This window comes from Ranitomeya variabilis, chromosome 2 (assembly GCF_051348905.1).
Source record: "Ranitomeya variabilis isolate aRanVar5 chromosome 2, aRanVar5.hap1, whole genome shotgun sequence".
In the NCBI taxonomy this organism is placed as follows: domain Eukaryota; kingdom Metazoa; phylum Chordata; class Amphibia; order Anura; family Dendrobatidae; genus Ranitomeya; species Ranitomeya variabilis.
The window spans coordinates 984,072,078-984,087,843 of record NC_135233.1 but is presented as its reverse complement, the minus strand read 5'-3'; positions in this window follow the sequence as shown (position 1 = coordinate 984,087,843).

Genomic DNA, 15,766 nt, shown 5'->3' with positions numbered 1-15,766 from the left:
GAAAAAAAGTTTGAAAATATGTCTGTATTCAATTAGTCATCCGTAGAGTAATATGTGCTTTCTGTTACATTAGGATGGTATATAACACTCTCATCCATACAGTATTATGTGTTTTGTGTTAAATTTCAGTGGTATATAGCACTCTGAAAAAAGGAAAAAATTTTAATTTATTCAATTAGTCATCCATACAGTTTACAGCGGTTCTTGTTACATGATGTGGTGCACAAAACTCCAAAAAAAGTTTCAAAATTTTTATGGATTCAATTATTCATCCACACAGTTTAACTTGCTTTGTGTAAAATTAGGCCGGGGTCACACTAGGTGTATGAAAATACGGTCCGTTTTTTACGGCCGTAATATGCAGAAATGTACCGTATTCAATGCGAGGATGCGATTTTTTCTCACAAATTTATCTGTGTGTCATCCGTATGGCATCCTTATGGCTTCCGTACGGCGAAATTTTCTCACAGGCTTGCAAAACGGACATACAATGGATCCATGGGTGCAAATATTCGTGAAAACATATATACAGTCTATATATAGGTATGTATATGTCATTGAGACACATATATATATATATATATTTATATATATATATTTATATATATTTAATACAGTGCTAGATAGCAGAAAAGCCATTTTTTTCTGTGATTTAACCCTTTATTTAAACAGCTAGAGCCCCCAAATTTAACACACATACACTTCTAATATTAGTAAAGAGGAATATGTAAAAAAAAGAAAGGAATAGGAGATGGTTTACTGTATGTAAACCATGTCTCATATCCTGTCGGGTTTGTGAAGGAGAGAGCAAAAGCCGGCAATTGAATTACCGGCTTTTAAGTTATCTTGCGCTGTATTAAACAGAAATATATATATATATATATATATATATATATATATATATATGTGTGTGCAGCGCCCCAGAGTTCTGGTCGTTGCAGTGCTGTGGCTTCGCCGCTAAGGGGAGCCATGGTACGTTCGATGGCACCGAAGGAGTTCCTCCAATCAGGTATCACAGACACCAATATGTTTCACAGCTGGGCCTCCGGGGGGAGCTAAGGGTGCTATTCATTAGGCCACTCCCCACCATAGTGGGTAAACTGGGGGTCAGGCAGGAAGTTAGAGGAGAACGCTGACGGGATTGAACGGAGCAACACCCTGTGGCAGGGGGTGTTGTGAAGGGAGAGACTGTAGGGTCTCTGCCAGGGGTGGGATCCTGGCAGAGGCTTGGCATTGAAAGAACGTAACGGGTCCGCGCAGGCTCCTGGAAGCGGCGGGACTCAAGAAAGGATTAGAAGCGAGATAGATTGTGCTGAGTGAGAAACGAGATCAAGCAGAAGGAGAATACCAGCAGGGGTTGTGCTGAAAGAGGCAGCACCCTGCTGAGGCGCAATACCGGTGGCCGGAACGCCGAGGGAGTGGATTAGAATACAGCTTCAAGCCATACTCCAAACAGCGGCAGGACAGTCGGTCTCAGGCGGGCTGTCTACCACATATCACCTATGAAGTCTTGGGGGGCAATTGCGGGAGAGGGGCGACTCTAGGGTCCCGGAAGAACTCCAGGCCTACCTGACAAACGGGTGCCATTCCAACCTGAATACAGGGAAGGGGTGGATTACAGAGGAACATCAAATCGAGTTGTGAGGGAACTTAAGAAACAGACACAACCGTTGTGGGGTTACTTTCCGTGAGCACAGCAGGGAAGGACTACAACACATAGCGCTAGAAGGAAGGCACAGATTTCCACCTGAGAGGAGAACTCTGGAGGTGCCATTGGACCGGCCGGACTTGCGTAGCCTGGTGAACCGTGTTCCGGACTGAGGACTCAGAGATCTCCAGTAAAGAGGTAAAGAGACTGCAACCTGGTGTCTTCGTTATTTACCGCGACTTACACCCCACAACCGTACCGCTCCATCGCTACCATTACTACCACTTATTGCACCGGACGTCCCCCACTGACGGACAGGGCCACGGACCGGGTCTAGCCACCGTGACAACCCCAGGACTGAGACCTAGAGGCCCGGCTCTGGGTACCCCTCGGCCCTGCGGCGGTGTGGGGGCGCTCCAAACTTGGCGTCACGAACAGGATCTACTTAAGCCTGAAGAATCAGGTCATGTGTGCCTAGAGACTGTGATTTGTTGTGCTTGGACTGTACTTTATTACAAAGACTGTGCTGTGCCATTTGCCGCCAAAATCCGCCGCCATTGCAGCGCTGAGGAGAGCGCAGGAAGAGAAGAGGGGCGTGGAGTGGGCGTAGACGAGCTGGAGAGCGCGAAGGATAATGGCCGCCCAGTCTAAGTATTTCTGTGTCCTGAGGACGTGCCCATCAACAGCTGAGGTACGCCTCCTGATCTTGGTCGGAGGGTGGAGACCATGGGGACGGGGCCGCCCACGGAAGAGACCGCGGGAAGGAGACGCGGGAAAAGAGCAAGAAATGGCGGCACCAGAAGCACCACGCGGAGCTGAGTCGGCTCAGTCTGAGGCCGCGGCGTCCGAGATAGGCTCCGAGGCACCACTGCTGGGAGGTCTGACCCTTACCGAGTCCCTGATGGGCCGACCTCCGACGCCGTTATCGGAGGAACGTGTGGCTGCGGCCGAGGCCCGCCAGCTGACCCGCCGACTGAGGGCCGATGCCCGCGTGCTCACCCGGGTGGGCCAACCCACCGAGATTAAGCTGTCTCCCATTGCTCCTTACCCGGTCCCGGCTGAAAGCACCCTACCTGCACCGGGTCTGAAGATCATGCCGGATGCGGAGCACTTACGGCGCCTTATGGCAGAGTGGCGGAGCCGGCCCCAGCCTGCAGAACAAGTGGACTTGGTTAGTGTCCCCGAGATTCCGCCCTCACACTGGGGTGTTGTGGTGGCCTTCCATCCCCAGCAAGGGAGAGGGGTCATACAGGAGATCGGGGAGCCGATCCAGGTCCGGGTAGACCGAGAAGAGGTGGAACCTTCTGGCAAGCGGTTTGATTGTAACCTGAAGCCGGGGGACGCCGTCACCTATACGAGGTGGAGAAAGAACACCAGTGAGACGGGCTGGTTTGCCCGGGGGGTCCAACGGTGTGTCGCCCTCCAGGCTGCTGCTGGGACACCAGAAGAGGATAGTCCTGGAGGAAAGGCAGCGGGACCTGACCCCGCGGAACCAGGGGAAGTTCGACCTCACCGCGCCCCGGAGAGGCGGGTACGCCTACCGACGAGAAGGACCTCCCGGAGAGGGATTCTATCTTTACTGGAGCCAGGACGGCGTCCTGGCTCACCGGACCGATCTGTGAGTCTGGTGAAGCCAGGAAGAAGGTCACCTCCCGTAGAACCTCAGTAAGATATAGCTTTCAATGTTTATGAAAATGTAAATAGTTACTGTTTGTTCTTTTAAAGTTGCTGCTAAACCTGTCCAGGGTTAATGGATCCCTTTGTTGACCCGGGATCCCCTTTGTTTGTTTTTCTTTTTCTTGAAGTTTTTGCACCAAGTTACACAAACTGCAGAAATCATGGACTGTGCATGATTCGAACTTTCTTTTGTAAATAGTTTGCACCTTCTTAAAGGTGCTCCCTACTGGTTTTAGCCAAAGACACTTTGCGAAGATATTTGCCCTATTGGTTTGAGCCAAAGACACTTTGTGAAGATACCTTTCCTACCGGTTCTAGTTAAAGACACTTTGCGAAGATACCATACCGGAACCTTTGCATGGGCTGGTAGGCTGAGAAGACGAGCTACCTCGGAAAGACTTGGTCCCCTCTTAAAGGGGATGTGAGAAACTGAACTTGAGAGATACTGTTGCAGAACAGTAATGCCATAATGATGCCTTGAAAAGAAATGTAACTGTTTTACATGCTAAGTTATATGTGTTGAACTTGTTGAAATGTGAAATCTAAATAATGTTTTGCAGAAAGAAAAGATACAGAGAGCCCGTAGGGGTAGATGTAGAGGTCTGCATAGTTGAAAGTAAGGAAGTAATGATGAAGGTGAGGATAGAAGGTCAACCCTGCGTCCCCATAGAAAGTTACTTTGTTACAAAGGACAGAAGGTGAACCCGTAGGGGTTAGAGAGTGAGTCCTTAAAGGAGCCGAGTAGAGCGGGCTCAGAGTTCTTTAAACGAAAGGAATGTTATGTCTATACTATGTATAGTAGCGAAAGGCAGTAGGCCCTGGCTGAACGGGGCGGTCCTGTAAAAGAAAGGAGAGGCAGTAGGTCTGGTGCCATAGGGACAGGCGGTCCTGCAGGTTCAAAGTAGGAGAATGTGAAGTTACCTTACCCTGTAATGTGATTATAGGAAGGCCTTTGGTAAACTAAGAGTGTATGTTTCTTAAAGGCAATGTTAATTTATTGTTCCAGAATTTGCACTAAGTAGAATACCCGGTTGGGTAACAGGAGTTATGTATAGCCTGTAATTTATAATGTTGACCATGTTTGTAACGTTAAAAGTGTCCTCACCTCCCATAAAGGGAAGCCTGTTCAAATATACTTATCGTTTTGCACTCAACAAAATTGTATGTCGTTTTGCTAATCTGTATTGTTGTTTTTCTTCCCAGTCCCGGAGTACTGTGTTTAACCAGGGGGGAGTGCAGCGCCCCAGAGTTCTGGTCGTTGCAGTGCTGTGGCTTCGCCGCTAAGGGGAGCCATGGTACGTTCGATGGCACCGAAGGAGTTCCTCCAATCAGGTATCACAGACACCAATATGTTTCACAGCTGGGCCTCCGGGGGGAGCTAAGGGTGCTATTCATTAGGCCACTCCCCACCATAGTGGGTAAACTGGGGGTCAGGCAGGAAGTTAGAGGAGAACGCTGACGGGATTGAACGGAGCAACACCCTGTGGCAGGGGGTGTTGTGAAGGGAGAGACTGTAGGGTCTCTGCCAGGGGTGGGATCCTGGCAGAGGCTTGGCATTGAAAGAACGTAACGGGTCCGCGCAGGCTCCTGGAAGCGGCGGGACTCAAGAAAGGATTAGAAGCGAGATAGATTGTGCTGAGTGAGAAACGAGATCAAGCAGAAGGAGAATACCAGCAGGGGTTGTGCTGAAAGAGGCAGCACCCTGCTGAGGCGCAATACCGGTGGCCGGAACGCCGAGGGAGTGGATTAGAATACAGCTTCAAGCCATACTCCAAACAGCGGCAGGACAGTCGGTCTCAGGCGGGCTGTCTACCACATATCACCTATGAAGTCTTGGGGGGCAATTGCGGGAGAGGGGCGACTCTAGGGTCCCGGAAGAACTCCAGGCCTACCTGACAAACGGGTGCCATTCCAACCTGAATACAGGGAAGGGGTGGATTACAGAGGAACATCAAATCGAGTTGTGAGGGAACTTAAGAAACAGACACAACCGTTGTGGGGTTACTTTCCGTGAGCACAGCAGGGAAGGACTACAACACATAGCGCTAGAAGGAAGGCACAGATTTCCACCTGAGAGGAGAACTCTGGAGGTGCCATTGGACCGGCCGGACTTGCGTAGCCTGGTGAACCGTGTTCCGGACTGAGGACTCAGAGATCTCCAGTAAAGAGGTAAAGAGACTGCAACCTGGTGTCTTCGTTATTTACCGCGACTTACACCCCACAACCGTACCGCTCCATCGCTACCATTACTACCACTTATTGCACCGGACGTCCCCCACTGACGGACAGGGCCACGGACCGGGTCTAGCCACCGTGACAACCCCAGGACTGAGACCTAGAGGCCCGGCTCCGGGTACCCCTCGGCCCTGCGGCGGTGTGGGGGCGCTCCATGTGTGTCTCAATTACATATATATATATACCTATAATATGTGTAGACATTTATTCTATCTATTCTATTCTAACCTGTCAGTGTGATTTTACTGTACACCGCACTTTTCTATAGAACACCGGTGCGTATTTCTCGCAAGCCACATGCATGGTCCGTGTGCATTCCGTATTTTGCGTGCCCCCATAGACTTTCATTGGCGTATTTTTTGCGCAATACGCTGACAAACGCAGCATGCTGCGATTGTCTACAGCCGTACAAGACCGTAAAATACTGATGCGTAAAACACGCCAGATAGAGGCGGGCCATAGAGAATCATTGTACCGTGTGCAATGCATATTTTCTGCACCTCTCATACGTCCGTAAAACACGCTAGTGTGACCCCGGCCTTACGGTGTGTTAAAAATTTTAAAAAATCACTTGGCCTGATAGAGTTCACAAAATATTGTTGTTGAAAAAAATTGATTACCGAGTATTGTCATTTATACTGTAAAACCTGCTTTTGAAATAAAATTTAAAAAATTGGCCTGCTACAGGTGTACAAATTTGGTCACTCGGCACTCGGTCCCCAGCTGTCACTATTTCTCCAGTCATGGCATCCCCGCCTTATACCAACACGTGTCCAGGAGCATCACCCACATCTTTACCAACACGGATACTGGGATTGCCTACTTCATGACCAACACGTGGACAAGCGGTTGTGGCCAGGGATATTACATTTAACTGATGGCACACTGGGTGAAAATTGTGGATGCCAGGGTCGAGTCCCACCCTGGCACAGCACATTTGCTACCAAGGTCAAGGATTGATGGGCCTACTTCTATCAGGGTTTTCTCCACTCCTTACACCAGTTCCTGACCCCCTTCAGCTCCTCCATCTCCGACGTGCTATCTCAAAGCACAACAGGCGCAACAGAGACTAGAACCCTCACAAGGTTCATCCCATTTCTTCTACCTGGATGGGATGAGGAGGAAGAGATGGAGGAAGAGGAGATGGAGAGTAGTCATCATGGTGGAGACAGGAAAGTGTTGGTTGGAGTGTTAGTGGCACATATGGCAGACCGCTGCCTTTCACGTGACACTCGTGTTATATTCATCTTGGCCAAACTAAGAGTACACTACAAGGAGAACCTTGCATCTCTCCTTTCTGAGGCAGAGAGGTCTACTAAAATGCTGCTGTAGAAAAAGGCCATTGTGGAAAATATGTAGGAAAAATTCCCATCAGACAACGCAAGAGGCAGGGGGCAAGCTTCTTTGCCCAACCAAAAAGGAGAGGCGAGGGAGACACATACCAGGGCCAATTTCATGACACTCTTCCAGGATTCAGGCCATGATGACCGGGCTTTTTTAGACAAGGAAGGAAAAGTTTTTAAAGATGGTCAAGCAATACCTGGCAGATAAAACCAGCATACTCCCTAATTCCTCTGCGACCTTCAGCTATTGGGTCTCACAGCTGGACGCATGGCATGAGATGTCCATCTATGCCTTGGAGGTGTCGTGCTGCCCTGCCGCTAATGTCTTGTCAGAGTGGGTTTTTAGTGCCGCTGGGGAGTCAGAACAGACAGGCTTTTGCCTGTCAGTCTGATAAAAATGGGCAAAGCTTGGATCAGTCCCAACTTTTCTACACCACCAGATAACAGTAGCACATAAAGTGTTTTTAATCTTCAATATTTGAATGAGGCCGCCAGCCAGTTGTTGACCGCAAGCATCTATGAATGACTGTATTAACCTCCTCATAATTTTTTCATGGCTTTGCACTTTGTTCAGGAGCACATCAACTACAATTTCTTAATGAGGCCCTACAGTTGTTGCCTTTATGGGTCTATGGATGAGCCTGCTTAAAAGTTTTACCTGGCTTTGCACTGTGTGCAGAGCCTTAATGAGTGTAGGAGTACCACAACTACACTTTGTTCGCAATATTTGAATGAGGCACCACAGTTGGTGGTTTCAAGGGTGTATGGATGACTCTGTTTGTAATTTTTGTCTATCTAAGAGTACCACTACATCACAATTTGAACAGAATGTGCATGAGACCCTCCTTTAGGTCTAATACAGGGTGTGTCTGAGTCCCTCTTCTATCAAACTTTTGGCAGTTCTTGCATCCTTCATAAAGTGCACTGAATTTTCCAATTTTTTAAATAAAAATTCCAATTTTGGTTTACTTAAATAATTTTTTTAAAATTTTACCTTATATGAAAATAATTATACAGGAAAGAAGATTTCTAAACATTTTTTTCCTGTAAATTCAAACTTCTCATCGATTTTAATTATTTTATTGTCAGTCCTTAAAGTGGAGTAAAAGTGTGACACCATTGTTCTCAGCAGCGATCTGGGAGTCAGATGATTCCAAGGATCTTCCCCATGCTGTTCTCCTTCCATTCAGCACTCTTTCTCTTTTAACATTTTCACTGCCCCCCCCAGACCATGTAGTAGGGTCAGCCAGAAAAATGTGTGGATTTTGACTCCCATTATATTCGTTATTTGAAACGAGCTTCCAAGCATTAGAAATTGCTCGGTTCGAGCAGCGAGCATCCGAGCATTTTAGTGCTCGCTCATTTCTAGTGTCTGCTCTGTGGTCAAACCGCTGTCCCCTGAATGAAAAGCCTGTGGAGGAGAACGGGCCTTGACCATGAGGAGCATCCATGATGCTATATCCTTATGGTGACACCGTAATCCTGGTCTCACGGCTTTTCTCTGCCTATTTTGCTTGTCATAATGAAGCTAAGTATTGCCACCAAAAACCCTAACTGCTTCACTAATAGAGTCCATAAAGCAGAACGAGGTTGAACAATTCTGGGGCGTCTTTTCCCCTATTTCAAATGTATCAAAAAGCTTGGCACTCAATAATGCTTGTAGAAAATAAAGTCATTTATTTTACATCTGGACAAACAGATCAGCGGTAGCTTGTTTCTTGCTAATCGTTTTCGGTCCTTTGTGGACCTTCCTCAGAGCAAGTTTATCTGGAGTGTAGGATCTAAACATTTAATCAGAGGCATGAGTATACTGGCAAAATATGTAGAAGCAAATTTCAGAGGCAGTAATGGAGACCGTGACTGAGCAGAATAAGCTGCTTGGGCATGCAATGTGCCCACACTGTGCACGTTCTGTTGCCTGGAGCGCTGATGGCGTCCAGATCCTACGCTCCAGATAAACTTGCTCTGAGGAAGGTCGACAAAGGACCGAAAACGTTTAGCAAGAAACGAGCTACCGCTGATCTGTTTGTCCAGATGTAAAATAAATGACTTTATTTTCTACAAGCATTATTGAGTGCCAAGCTTTTTGATACATTTGATTTAAGGGGCTGGAAACCCTACTTGAGAACCTCTACTCACAAATCTATAGAGTGCCGTGTATCTTGTTCTTGTTACGTTTTCCCCTATTTCATTTGCTAAAATGGCAAATGCATGCAGCCAATTTGAAAAGGTATGGGGTTTTAACCTATACCACCTTTTTTCCTCCTCCTCTTTCTTACTGTCATCCAGCTTAACTTTGTCTACGTTAAAATTCGCCAAGAGGAATAAGGAATAAATTTGCACATACTCATCCTTCTAAATTTTTTTAGTGGTGTCTTGCTTTAGATAGGCTCCTAACAGGCCATCGAAGCAATGATATGCTTCTCCTTGGTTTGCATCATCTATCCTAAGACTTGCGTCTGAATATACCGTGGATGCAGATCCAGAAGACGGCCAATCTAAAATTCACCGTATCAGTAACTGATGTTACCCGAAGCTAACGCATTAGGGACAAATGCCTGGAAGGTGGATGTTTCCCCATCCCCCCTACCCACGTACTAACCGGGCTGTGAAGAAAATTGGGGCATTGCACCCCTAAAACCCGACAAACTCTACAAAACCCTGAACACTAATAGAACCACCCACATTAACTAAAGCTGGCAAATGCTTCTCTACACTACATGCATTAGACAAATTATGGGATGAGACAGATGAGGACAAACATATAGGAGGGTTCATCCAGGCTGACTCTAGGCTGAAGCCGTAACACAGGAACGCAGCCATTGTTCTCAATCATTGTCCTCATTGCTGTCTTCCTGGTTGTCAACTGTCTCCTTGGATGTTAAAGAGTTAATCTGCTGTGGAATGGTACAGGGGAGCTGGGAACTTACTGCCCCCCACCGGTGTTGCAATGGTTTGTGTCTTTCTCCGTTGCCTCCCTGCCACCCTGAGAAGTAATCCGAAGAGCAGTGGCCATTGTCCCTGGTAAGACTGCAGGAAGGGTGATGCTGGCAACCTGAGTGGTGAAGCCGATCGCTTTTACCACACCTTGGAATTTCTTCTAGCATCAATCCCAGATCCCTAGGGCCAGAGGTCCTGCCCCTCTTACACACTCTCTCCCGTCTGGATTCCCTGCGCCGGTTTCCTGATTTGAAAGCGTTACCTTGTCCAGGGTGAATGCTTGCAGCCATGCTTCTCCACTGCTTCCTACAATGATGCTATCATGGCTGGATCCATGGTGTGGGACCTGGAGTACATCCTGGATGTTTTCTGGTCCTATATCTTGAATGACATCCATACCCCCAGGATCCACTTCTCCTTTTAAGGTACTCAAATATTCCACCCCCCATTACCTGATAACCGAATCCTGGCTCAAACTCCCTCACTCCATGTGACCTTACCTCTGATTCACCCCTTCTAACTGACCCTCTGGTGTACTGCCAAACCACTATTTAACCTTTACCTAGCCTCCTACTTACAAACCTCTGACATGCCCGGGCCTGTACTAGCTGCGCGCGTTCCAGCCCCAACTAGAAGTTAGAGTCTAAACAGCCAAAGTGGCCAGTGTCAAAGATTGCAATTTTTTATATTTTTAATACAGATTGTGATATGAAAAAAAATGTTATCAGAAATTCTTAAAGTTACATTAAATACAAAATGCTGATTTAAACAATAGGTCACTTTCTGATGATAGCGTCCCTTTAAAGCTGAGATCACTTGATGAATGAGTCCTGGACAAGTGACAGATGTTTGCCACTCCTGTATAGGGCACATACATACATCCACCATTGCTCTGTGTTACTGTAGGAATATTTGGCTAGCTAGCTAGTTAGCAAGTGCAGCCCCCCTACCTGTCATGTAATGTCACAGTCCATTGGCCTTTACGCAAAACATTTCCCAGAATCGCCGGCTGTTTTTACTACGCTGCTTTGGTACAATACTGCTAGGGTAAATATTTGCACAGAGCTGTGACTGTTTTCTGGTTTCCTGAGGTATGAGATGTCCCACCAGGTAAATAATTTAGAATGTACACTCCCTGCGGCAGCGCAGAGCAGAGCTTGATACAGGCTTTACCATTTCTCAGCCCTCTTTGATAATCCATAACTGTCTAGTGCAATTATTTTCATTGCCTGGCCAGGCAAGGATAAAAAGCACAACATGCCTCTCTCGACTTCTCCCAGGGAAACACCATTATCTTTGAAGGGTCACGTGATGGCGGAAACGCCAATCATGAGTCGTCAGGACAGTCCACAGGGCAATCTCTGTAAGAGCAGAAAATGAAGCTGTTACCAGACAGAAAACTGCAGTCCTGGTTTCTTATGAATATTTGAATGAGTAACTAAAAACAGCTCAATGAACTTTAAGCAGCTGTGACAGCTGAAACTGCCGTACGGAGCCGCAATCCTTGAGGAATGTAGAAATTCTTCATAGCAGCAAGGACCTTCATGTGAAAAGAACACAGCGATTGTAATACTCACAATACCTGGGCAATAATGGCTACAGGTAACATATGTCTAATGAAAAGCACTTCCAGGATTTAAAGGAGACAGTAAGGCAACGTTCCTACGGAGAGTTTTTGCTGGTGCAGATTTTTCGCAGCATTTCTGCACCTATTAGGTAAATTAGGTTACTTGCCTTCTTATTCCATATTTGATGCTGCAGTTTTTACCTGTTGGTAATTCCAATAACTGTCCATGAATCTTGGAGCTGGTGCACTCCAGTCTGCAAATAAAGGTAAACCTTCTTTTGCATATCGATTAGTAGAAAATGGAGAATGACGTTTCAGAGTAGACAGCGCTGCTAAGAGGATGCTGTTCTAAAATGCAATAAGGATTTTGTGGTTTTTGTTTTTACACATTTTGTTCTCGTACCAAGACCTTTTTAAAAAAACAAACTACATAGGGCTCGATGTGAGAACGAAACACGTAAAAACAAAAACTAAGAAATTACTATTCCATTCTGGAACTGCATCCTCTCTACAGAAGAGCGGTCTACTTTAAATGTCAATCTTCATTTTCATCATTAGGGTAGAGGGTGCAGTTGCCCCGGGTCCCATGCTCTCAAGGGTCCACCCGCAGCATGCCAATACAATTAAGCCCTGCAGTAGAGCAGGGAGACTTGATCTCCCTACACTACCGCTCTCCGGTAAAGTCACACCGGGACTCTGACATCCTGCGTGTGCATCGGCATTATGAAAGCACATTCGTCTGCCCAAACCTCGCCGATGGAGTCATCAGGATCATGGAATAGGTGAGTAAATGATTTTTTTATTTTATTTAAAACTATATGCATTATAGTGACTACTGTCAGGGCCCTTATCAAGTGAGGGGTTGAATATACAGTTTGGGGCCCATTATACAGTTTGGGGACCAATGTGGGGCCCATTATAGTGTGTGGAAGCTATTGTGTGGCCTATTACACAGTATAGGAGCTTATGTGGGGACAAATTATGCAGTATAGGAGCTAATGTGAGGGCTATTATACAGTTTGGGGCTTAATGTGGGGGCCATTATACTTTGTGAGAACTAAGGTGGGGCCTATTATATAGTTTGGGGCTTATGACACAAACCAATCCTTCAGCTAGGTCAAATGATGGGACATTGGTGCAAATACTATGCATATTATGCAAATTATAGATATTTTCTAAATTCAAACATAATATGCATACATAAAGGGCAAGTCAACTTTAGCCAATTTGCTAAATATATACACTGTGGTAGATCAGCTCATTTGGCTGTACACGGAGGTAGACACTGGAACACTGTCTCTTTAAGAACGTCCTTGGTTTATTAGGTGCAGCATAAACCAAGCTGGGAAAAAGTAAACACAGCCCTCTGGGCAAAACAGCAAAAAAAAAACCACAGTCCTGATGCTAGCGAGGATCAGGCCGCTCTGGGCTAGCAAGGTCCACGGTTCAGGTTTTAGCATGAAACGCAACACTTCTGGGTTTTTAGATCATGAACCATGAGACTCAGCAAAACATATCTCCCCTCCAGCACCTTGCCAATGACTTTGTCACAATACCTACATATATATCTCTTTTGGTAACGCAGTACCACAAAGAGAGATGAAAATACCCAAATAATGGATTGGTGTAATTGTTGGTATTTTTTATTTATATCCTTGGAATTGTATAATGCACACAGTGCTTTAACCCCTTAGTGACAGAGCCAATTTGGTACTTAATGACCGAGCCAATTTTTACAATTCTGACCAGTGTAACTTTATGAGGTTATAACTCTGGAACGCTTTATCGGATCCTGCTGATTCTGAGACTGTTTTTTCGTGACATGTTGTACTTCAAGTTAGTGGTAACATTTCTTCGATATTACTTGCGATTATTTATGAAAAAAATGGAAATATGGCGAAAATTTTTAAAATTTTGCAATTTTCAAACTTTGTATTTTTATGCCCTTAAATCAGAGAGATATGTCACAAAAAATAGTTAATAAATAACATTTCTCACATGTCTACTTTACATCAGCACAATTTTGGAAACAATTTTTTTTTTTGTTAGGGAGTTATAAGGGTTAAAAGTTGACCAGCAATTTCTCATTTTTACAACACCATGTTTTTTTTAGGGACCACATCACCTTTGAAGTGATTTTGAGGGGTCTATATGATAGAAAATAACCAAGTGTGACACCATTCTAAAAACTGCACCCCTCAAGCTGCTCAAAACCACATTCAAGAAGTTTATTAACCCTTTACGTACTTCACAGGAACTAAAACAATGTGGAAGAAAAAAATGAACATTTTACTTTTTTTTGCAAACATTTTACTTCAGAACCATTTTTTTTAATTTTCACAAGTGTAAAAACAGAAATTTAACCACAAATTTTGTTGTGCAATTTTTCCTGAGTACGCCGATACCCCATATGTGGAGGTAAACCACTGTTTGGGCGCACCGCAGAGCTTGGAAGTGAAGGAGCACCGTTTGACTGTTTCAATGCAGAATTGGCTGGAATTGAGATCGGACGCCATGTCGCGTTTGGAGAGCCCCTAATGTGCCTAAACAGTGGAAACCCCCAACAAGTGACACCATTTTGGAAACTAGACCCCCCAAGGAACTTATCTAGATGTGTGGTGAGCACTTTGAACCCCCAAGTGCTTCACAGATGTTTATAACGTAGAGCCGTGAAAATAAAAAATCGCATTTGTTTTCACAAAAATGATTTTTTCGCCCACAAATTCTTATTTTCACAAGGGTAACAGGAGAAATAAGACCACAAAAGTTGTTGTGCAATTTCTCCTGAGTACGTCGATACCCCATATGTGGAGGTAAACCACTGTTTGGGCGCACCGCAGAGCTTGGAAGTGAAGGAGCACCGTTTGACTTTTTCAATGCAGAATTGGCTGGAATTGAGATCGGATGCCATGTCGCGTTTGGAGAGTCCCTGATGTGCCTAAACAGTGGAAACCCCCCACAAGTGATACCATTTTGGAAACTAGACCCCTTAAGGAACTTATCTAGATGTGTGGTGAGCACTTTGAACCCCCAAGTGCTTCACAGAAGTTTATAACGTAGAGCCGTGAAAATAAAAAATCTCATTTTTTCTACAAAAATGATCTTTTTGCCCCCAAATTTTTATTTTCACAAGGGTAACAGGAGAAATTAGACCACAAAAGTTGTTGTGCAATTTCTCCTGAGTACGTCGATACCCCATATATGGGGGTAAACCACTGTTTGGGCGCACCGCAGAGCTTGGAAGAGAAGGAGTGTCGTTTTACTTTTTCAATGTAGAATTGGCTGGAATTGAGATCGGACGCCATGTCTCGTTTGGAGAGCCGCTGATGTGCCTAAACAGTAGAGACCCCCCACATATGACACCATTTTGGAAACTAGACCCCTTAAGGAACTTATCTAGATGTGTGGTGAGCACTTTAAACCCCCAGGTGCTTCACAGAAGTTTATAACGTAGAGCCGTGAAAATAAAAAAATCGCATTTTTTCTACAAAAATGATCTTTTTGCCTCCAAATTTTTATTTTACCAAGGGTAACAGGAGAAAATGGACCCCAGAAGCTGTTGTACAATTTGTCTTGAGTACGCCGACACCCCATATGTGGGGGTAAACCACTGTTTGGGCGCATGGCTGAGCTCGGAAGCAAAGGAGCGCCATTTGACTTTTCAATGCAAAATTGACTGGAATTGAGATCGGACGCCATGTCGCGTTTGGAGAGCCCCTGATGTGCCTAAACAGCAGAAACCCCCCAAAAGTGACCCCATTTTGGAAACTAGACCCCCCATGGAACTTATCTAGATGTGTAGTGAGAACTTTGAATGCCCAAGTGCATCACAGAAGTTTATAATGCAGAGTCGTGAAAATAAAAAATATATATTTTTTAACAATAAAGATTTTTTAGCCCCCAAGTTTTTATTTTCACAAGGGTAACAAGAGAAATTTGACCCCAAAAGTTGTTGTCCAATTTGTCCTGAGTATGCTGGTACCCCATATGTGGGGGTAAACCACTGTTTGGGCGCACGGCAGAGCTCGGAAGGGAAGGAGTGCCATTTTGGAATGCAGACTTTGATAGAATTGTCTGCGGGCGTTATGTTGCCTTTGCAGACCCCTAATGTACCTAAACAGTAGAAACCCCCAACAAGTGACCCCATTTTGGAAAATAGACCCTCCAAGGAACTTATCTAGATATGTGGTGAGAACTTTGAATGCCCAAGTGCTTCACAGAAGTTTATAATGCAGAGTAGTGAAAATAAAAAATATTTTTTTTCCCACAAAAAAGATTTTTTTAGCCCCCAAATTTTTATTTTCACAAGGGTAACAAGAGAAATTGGACCCCAAAAGTTGTTGTCCAATTTGTCCT